This window comes from Sinocyclocheilus grahami, unplaced genomic scaffold, assembly GCF_001515645.1.
Source record: "Sinocyclocheilus grahami isolate Dianchi unplaced genomic scaffold, SAMN03320097.WGS_v1.1 scaffold96.1, whole genome shotgun sequence".
In the NCBI taxonomy this organism is placed as follows: domain Eukaryota; kingdom Metazoa; phylum Chordata; class Actinopteri; order Cypriniformes; family Cyprinidae; genus Sinocyclocheilus; species Sinocyclocheilus grahami.
Window position 1 is genome coordinate 454,993 of NW_015505275.1, and position 8,921 is coordinate 463,913.

The following is an 8,921-nucleotide window of genomic DNA, read 5'->3' on the forward strand; positions in this document are numbered from 1 at the left end:
GACACCCTCTCTCTGTTTAAATCTAGATTAAAGACACATCTCTTTGGCCAAGCATTCAAATAATGCATCTCATAATCTTGTACTGCAGTTATATCTGATCAAATGCACATTATTATTATTTAGCTTGGCTTAAACAAATACATTTGCTTGGTTGGAACAGCAGTTACGCTAATTATGTCTCTATCTGCTTCTCTGTTTCTGCCATGGGATTGACATCCCGTGGTAACTAGGATTTACACAAGCTTCAGTCTGGATCCAGAACACCTGAGAAGAGATTATGCCAACCCTTCAGAGGACCTCAGATGATGCCAACCCTGAAACCACATACAGAACTACCAAATTTTGCTGTAAGTTTGAATGCATCATATAATAATTTAAAAGTTGCTTTGCAATGATTTGTATCATGAAAAGCACTATACAAATAAACTTGATTTTAGCCATAATTAGATTTTTTTTTTTTTTACATTAATTTTGTAAGGCTTGTTTTAAACTTCACAATCTGTAACAGGTACTCCAATGCTACTTAACAAATCTGAAGGAATACAGACATTTTGGGGTTTGTGACACCCCTCCTCATGTAAATGTGATATTTAAGTCCATATTAATTCACAATTGCATTTTGGCTGTGGTCCCTGTATTTGACTAAAACCAGCCCTGATATAGTGTAATTCCTCAAGCATTTTAAACATTAGGTCATGGAAAATCAGTAATAGTGCATTTGATGCAGTTCTATTATTGCGTCATCATTTTAACGGATGTGTTTTTAGTTTACAGTTTTTTTAAATTATTCAAAGAGCTGGATTTTGTTGAACCTCACACAAATGAGCTTTGGAGAGTTAATTGACCTAAGTGACCTGAATCTTCAAAAAAAATTTCCATTTGGTAAAAACAAATGAAACCATGGAAATGTTTATTTGAAAGTGCTGAAAGTGTTTGTTTGAAAAGCGTGAAAGTGTTTATTTGAAAGTTTGACAATGTTTATTTGAACAGTGAGAAAGTGTTGAACTTGCCCTTTCCATTTTAAATTGTTTTATCAGTTGTATTTTATTTGTCCTGTTTCTTTGCTAATGCAATGTTAATTTCATTTATTGAACTTTGGGGGATTACTGCCTTTACCGTTTGATGAATGTTATCCATTATTAAATTATCAATCCATTTCAGATAAATTTATTCCACTTGTAGTTTATTGATTCCATCTGTAATTTGGTATGTAGCATATATTCTGTGTAATAATAGCAATAGCAATATGCTGATATATGATTGTGTCAGTAAATACCTATAGTCTTGAATTGCTTTGGATAAAAAGCAAGAGCTAAATAGACAATGTTCCCCCACACTGAAAGAATATGAGCTAACGTTGTGTACATTAAAAAGTGTTTTGCGAGCGCTTGCAAAATGTCAGTTTTTAAACACTATTAGGGGATAAATCTGGTGCCATGACCCAGAGGGCTTGGATTAAAACACATTTGAATTCTGTCAAATTAAAGTTAAATAATGCAATCATTCAGATGTTCTTGTCTATACATACTTTAAAGCTTGTATGAAAGTATTTTATATTTATTTATACAACAAACAAACAAAACTGGTATAATAAGACAGTCAGGTGCAGCACTTGCCCACCATCTGCCCCAGTGAAACCAGGAGACAAGGCTGACAAACATGTTGCTTCTTCTCCTTATTGCTTTTTTTTCTTGATCTCACACTAAACATGTTGAAAGGTATATTTATGGAGCAAGATTGTAAGAGTTGTTTCAGATGGTTTCAATTCATCAGCTGGATCATACATCTGTTCCTGCTTCAGACAGTAAAAAAAGGCTTAACTTACAAAAAATGTTTATTTTGGATTATGTTTGCAACAGCCTCTCCAGTCCTAACAAGTTGTCAGATATGTCCAATAACCAGATTTATTTGTGTATTTGCAGATGCTGAAATCTTCAATGTGAGCAAAGGACTTTGTCTGCTATTGACTGGCATCAAGTACATTGATCAAGCTTATGCCTTCTTTTTATTGCTCATTATATTCATTATTTAAATTGTTTGAACATCAAAATGACAAGATTTCCATTGTGACAAACAACTTTTAAAGTCCCTCTTTATTTAAGCTATTAAATAATGGTTTAACATCATCAGTTAAGCAAGCAGGTAGAGTTCTGTGTTACAGCTATGTTATTTATCCGTAATACAACAGATAACCTGAAGTAACACTTTTTGAGAAGATAATGCAGAAAGCACGAAATGAAGGCAAATAAAGACATATCGACCAGTACGATCTATCTACAGGTATTTTTATCAGTATTTGTTCAGCATTGTTGGCACACAATGAACCGTTGTCTGACTTATTCGTTCTGTATCAGAAGTGTGATCTTTTAAGTGCATTTGATCTATATTTTATACACACCAAGAGTTCCAAAAACAACCAGAGCCGTCTAAAACATCACAAAAAACAACAGCAGATGAAAGACTCCGAGTTGCCAGTCAAAGGTCATAATGCTAATGAAATTTGTAAGGTAAAATCTACTGTTTTTCCATTTTCTATTGAATTTGTAAGTTTACAGTGCTGAATTTTGGACTCAAAGTAAAGGAAAAATGAGCTGAGGTGCAAAAATGAATGCAACCAAACGCTCAGAGAGTTAAAGCAGAATATTTCTCACAATCCCTTCCATTTTATGTCAATGAACTCATTAGCCTTGTAATGTAAAAAGCAGCAGAGTTGATACTGGCAGGACAGAGATGGGACAGAGTGAAAAAGAGGACATTTCAATTGATTAACACCTTTAACGGTTCCAAAACATCTGTGGAGAGGTATTAAGTAAAAATAATAACAATAAATTCATAATAATATTAAAAAAATATATGATTACTCAGATTTTTATTGGGTAATACATGGAGCTTGTAGATGCTGGGCAGGGACAAGAAAACTTTGCACCAGTTGTGATGTGAATTCTTGATGTTTAAAATGTAATGTATCTCCTTGGGCCAATAAATAATGCTTTGGAGAGCAACTCTTGCATAATGTTATGCAAAAAGAGTAGTGTGAAATAGTGTTCATCAGTGTCAAAAAATTATTTGAGAACAAACAACTGGCCATACTGACACAAGACGACTCAGTGGTTTCCAATTTACAGTAGTGACCAAGTAGGAAAAATGGCTAAATGACAAAAAACTAACGCGGCATGCATTAAAACCTTTTAAGTGACCACAAAATATTGAAGCTTTAATTTCCTTTCACAGAAAATCCTCCTCCACCGCTCCACCAGACGCCAGGACATTTGATGTACTACCCAGCAAGATAAGATGTCCAGCTTTTTCCTTTCCAATATCACTTATATCATTTTAAATGATCAAAGCCTTGTACATTGTTCCATTTTTCAAAGGGCTTGAGACGGGAGATTTTATTCTGTTAATAACTACACATTTGGAATCATTAAATATAGCTCAAGGATTGCAGCACAGTCTGTTCCAAGCAAAACACATTTAGGAAATATTAGCCTGGTTACTTTGATTTTATCCAAAGCAGTGGAAACATGATATAAAGTACAAAGAACTAAATTAGGGAGCATTAGAGAAGTGCTTTAGTGAAACATATTTTTTTGATGTTGTCTATATTACATAAAATACGATGTATATAAAAAAGCAGAAAAGAAAGAAAGATTAATCTATATATAACAGTGGTACTGAAATACATATAAGAGCTTTCCTACATTTTGGTTTCATTCTCATTAGAGTGGTTCTACATAGCTCAATTGCAATGGATCATCTTGATGAAACAAACTTTGTTTTGATTCTGGTATATTTGATTATGTCTAGCCTAAGCTGTATACATGTACCATTTTAAAGGAATAGTTCACCTCAAAAATGTAACTTTACTCATGATCAGGACATCAACACGTAGATAACTTTGTTACCGTTACCATAGATATCAAGAGATTTAGCTTTACATCACTTGCTCCATAATCGATCCTCTGCAGGGAATGGGTGCCATCAGAATGAAAGTCCAAACAGCTGATAGAAACATTACAATAATCCAAAAGTAATACACATGTCTCTATACCAGGGGTGCCCAAACTCGGTCCTGGAGGGCCGGTGTCCTGCAGAATTTAGTTCCAACCCCAATTAGACACACCCGAACCAGCTAATCAAGCTCTTTCTAGGTATACTAGAAACTTCCTGGCAGGTGTGTTGAGGCAAGTTGGAGCTAAACTCTGCTGGACATTGGCCCTCCAGGACCGAGTTTGGGCACCCCTGCTCTATACATTAAATAACATTGTATGAAGTAAAAAGATGTTTAGTTTGTAATAAACAAATCCATCAAGATGTGTTTTTAACTTCAAATTGCTGCTTCCAGCTAAAATACATTGACATGACATTAACATTTAGCAGACACTTTTATCCAAAGCGACTTACAAATGAGGACAATGAAAGCAATCAAAATCAGCAAAAGAGCAATGATACGCAAGTGCTAAAACAAGTCTCAGTTAGCTTACACGTAGCAAATTTTTTTTTTAAATCATATACTAAATAAAAAGAAAACGGATAGAATAGAAAAAGAATAGAACAAGCTAGTGTTAGAGGCCTTTTTTTGCTTTTGTCTTAAACTCTATAGCATTTGCACATGTCTCAGCTGATATCAAAATCACATCTTAAATCTGTCTGGGACAAGTAAAACCCATTTGAGGCTATGTATTGCCTACATTAGCCTCGCTGACCATCGTCTTGCGGGAGTTTGAGAGCCAAGAACATTAAGGTCCGACCATGAATCACGTCAGTATAATTGCTCTGATACACTTTCAACAGTCAAAGGCAAGGTTTCTTTTCCTAAGCACCCAGGTCTCAAGGAAAGTGCATAATAACAAACCGCTTTCAGACTGAATATGGGCCAGCAGTCAAGAAATTGATTTGAAAATTCATGCTTGCACTACAGGAGCTTTTCTTTCTGGCTTTGATGCTATATTTACTGTTCTTTATAAATATCAATCCAGAGCTGTCTTCCGGTACAACTGAATAGCATAAAGATTCTCAACCTGATCCCCAGAAAAGAAATACTCTTGAGGCATTTTACTGGGAATTACATTATAGATGCATTTATAATTGTCTGAAAGAGTTTAGACAAGTAAACCAGTTCAATATTAAAATCCTGGTCAGACCTGTTTTTAACTATTTTATTTTTATCTTGGAAGCATGACATGGTTGAACATGTGGCAAGATAAATAAACCCATAAAACATGGCCTTGGACAGCTGCCTTTTCCTCCTCTTTCAGGTAGTTTGAAAAATCTAGATTTTTTTTTTACCTGGAGAAACAAAGAATCTTTAGAAGAATTTTTGTGGTGTCCAACTTGTTAGTTCACCACCTCTTTGCATGTCTCAGTTTATGATCAATGGAGTCTCGCTGATACTGGATTGTTGTCTACGCCTACATCAGGTTGGCAAACAGTAACCTTAGCTATTGTTTTATGCTCCACCAACCAGTATAGATCATCCTTTTGCACAAAAGCCAGGCAGTTCCTCAGCTTTATGGCTTCGATCTTCAGGGCCTTACCTTCACCTCAGGCTCCCTTTGCCTCCCAGAGATGAGTAGTGTCGGTGAAATAAGGGCACAGCCTTTGAGTTCAACCCCAAAGAGCTCATTCCATAGGACATAAATTGCTCTGCTTGTTAGGGCTCTGTAAAAAATTTCTGTGTATCTGACTGAAGACAAGAATGAAGAGAGCAAAAGCTAACGATTGAACTACAATCCGTCTCTGAGAGACATGAAGATGGCTTGGAGATTTTTCAAAGCTTTGCCACAGTGTGACAAAAAAGTGTTTGTGTAGCACTTGCTCTATGGCAAATAATTTGTGGATATTATAATGCCAATCTATGGACCAGTGTCTCAGAAGAATAGATACGCTGCTGAGAAAGATGCCACAACAACAGTGAACACTCTCGGAACGTTTGGTTGAACACAATGTGCATTTATAACTTTATAAATATTTTCAGCAATGAAAATTGTATGTTCTTAATCTTGTTGTCACTCTTTTGTTTGGTAGGTTTCAGGAAACTTTCCTCTTGGATTTTCTACAAGGTAAGATCATATGAAGAGTTCATTTGCAAAAACCGATAAACCGCACTTTAAAAAAAAAAAAAAAGAGCTGATTGCTGTGCATTATTCTCCACATATAGCGCGATCTGAACCCTAAACACGTTTTGTCAAAAAAGTCGGTTTTGTCCACTTTCAAGGCATCGCGAGTTCACGTTTTACTGCAGAAGCCAACAAGCACCCTTGTTGTTTTTGAACAGAAGCCGATAAGTCCATTTTAGCAAATCAGCGCACTGTATTCAGGTCAGGTGACAAGGCTACTTTCACTTTGAAAATATGTGCTAGCTGAGAGGAGTTTCGTCAAAGCTGACTAAAAGTGATCGAGGATGGATAATTTCGACGAACTTGATGAACCTGTGATATCTTCTTAAGGGCGAAAAAGGAAAATCTGAAAGAAAAAAAAAAGCTTAAACGTTTTCACGGGAACCTTGCAAAAGCAGCGCTTTACAATGGTGAGGGAAAAGCACCATGTATTGTGTAAAATCACATCCATACATTTTATGATCACAATAACAACGTTTGTCAGGCATCTACATTGTCATCTGAGATCTTTATGATCTGGTGATATAGCCTACTTGATAATGTAAGATCGCACATCATTACAACAACACTTACCATATTATCGCAGACAATGCTGTGTATCGCACACCCCAGACTCGACTTGAGTGGAAAATGAATCATCCGCAGTTGTGCACGCACTTGTTTGCACATGAACAAAGAGTCTAACTTGCACACGCCAGACCACTGATTCGTCAAACCTGCTTTCCTGCAGTCCGTGCTCTTCTAAAAACTCAAGTAAAGTAGGCTACAGATACTCCCAAAAAATACTTAAGTACTGTAACGAAGTATTATTACTTTGTTACATTACACCACTGTGTTTAATGCAATTTGGTTTTCCAGGGTTAACCTAGGCTACTTGTGTTCAATCATAACATTAAATTATTAAAAACTCACTTAATAAACAAGAATAAACAAATCATTGTTTACATTCGTATGCATTTACTCAGTTGCTTGTTTTCTTTAAAAAAACACTAGCTTGTCTAATATTTTGTATTCTATTTGTTTTCTTTTTATTTATTATACAATTAACAAAAGCAAAAAAGGCCTCTAATACTATTGCTCTATTCTTTTTCTATTCTATCTATTTTCTTTTTATTATATAATTAAAAAAAACCTTGCTACGTGTACTACGTTAAGCTAACTGAGACTTGTTATAGCACTTGCATATCAAGATATTTACTCGCTTTATTTACATGCGTGCAGGTTAAGTACATGCCTCACACAGCGGCTCCGTTCACAGTAGTTCCACAGGAAGTGTTATCATTTACATGTGTGGAGCGTCTCAAACTCCATCTCTGCATGTTGTTGTGAGTTTGGGTTTATTATAACGTTCATCTGGGAATGCAACGTGCACCATTTCATCAGATTTGTAAGGTAAATCATTTATAAATCTATGCAAACACAGGAGAATACATCACGGTTTCAATAATAAAAGCTCAAACCCTCACTCTGAGTTTACACATTTTGATGTCCACATATTCTTTTAATTACAGTGGCTATAGCATTTCTGTCCTAAAGAAATGGCCATATTAAAGATTAATTGGACATTTGAATGAAATGGTGCTTGATCAATATTAAAGAGGTCATATGATGTTGCTAAAAATAACATTATTTGGTTTATTTGGTGTAATGAAATGTATTTATGCGGTTTAAGGTTCAAAAAACACATTATTTTCCACATACTGTACATTATTGTTTCTCCTCTATGTCACACCTTTCTGAAACGCGTATATATTTTTACAAAGCTCATCGTTCTGAAAAGCGAGGTGTGCTGTGATTGGCCAGCTATCCAGTGCGTTGTGATTGGCCGATTACCTCAAGCTTGTGACGGAAATGTTACGCCCCTTACCATACTGTGATGCCCTGTCCGGCCGGAGCGACGAGACAAAAACATTAAAACCCATTATAAACGAGGCATTTGTTGCATCAAGTGGGACATAATTACGGATTATAATGATTTATACCAGGGGTTTTCAACCTTTTAGGACATGCGCCCCCCCCCCCAAGTTTGTCTAATTTCACTCGCGCCCCCCCAAGATATCTTGGGCTTAAATGGCTTAAAATTACTTTAATGTTTAAACTGACAAGACTTAAAACACATGAGAATGAAACAATTTGAGGAAGCAGCACTGGCCTGATCATTAAGATAGTTTTGGGGGGCTAAGGTGACAGATAGGGGGGCTGAAACCCACATAAAAAGGGTTTAGAATCGCCCCTGGTATAGCGTGCGTAATTATACTGAAACATAAATATATAACCAGTTTACCTGATTCAATGTGATGGCTGAGCCCGTTTCTGAGATAACAACATGCCAATCCGTGGTTGGATTTCCGACATGGCTAACCGTAAATCATCTTACACTGTCAATAAGCATGACTGATCCTCGAGCCAACTCTGCTCTAACTGTCGACTAGCAGTGGGAGTCAGTTTGCCCCCTAGTGGATAGCTAAAGATTTGCTAACTCATATTTATAAATCTTCAAGGGAATGTTTCTGAATTAACTGATGCTCACGCCCCTTTTGACAGGTGCAGCCCCACAGGTTGAAAACCCCTGACTTATACTGTCTTTTTACACGTTGTGTTGCATCGTGCCACGTAAACATAAAACCATGTCTACATTTGTGATCGGAGAAATGACAAACAACAAGCACTACTCTACACTGCCCAAAACTCGCGTTTGAATTAGAGGCAAATCCTTTAAATATGAAAACGTGCTTACAGTCTGTGAGTCAGAACAGCCGGCATTGTAGTCTACTCTCCCAGGATCAGGAAACAGTCCTCCAT

The 8,921-nt window shown here is 36.3% G+C and overlaps 1 long non-coding RNA gene across 1 annotated transcript in view; it reads left to right on the plus strand.

Moving 5' to 3' along the window:
• LOC107587890 (uncharacterized) overlaps window positions 1-8,631 on the plus strand; it is a 22,512-nt gene extending 13,881 nt beyond the window's left edge. The window contains exon 3 of the long non-coding RNA XR_001609517.1: window positions 8,509-8,631. This is a non-coding gene — a long non-coding RNA (uncharacterized lncRNA). The remainder of the gene's footprint in view (window positions 1-8,508) is intronic.
• Window positions 8,632-8,921: the final 290 nt, after the last annotated feature.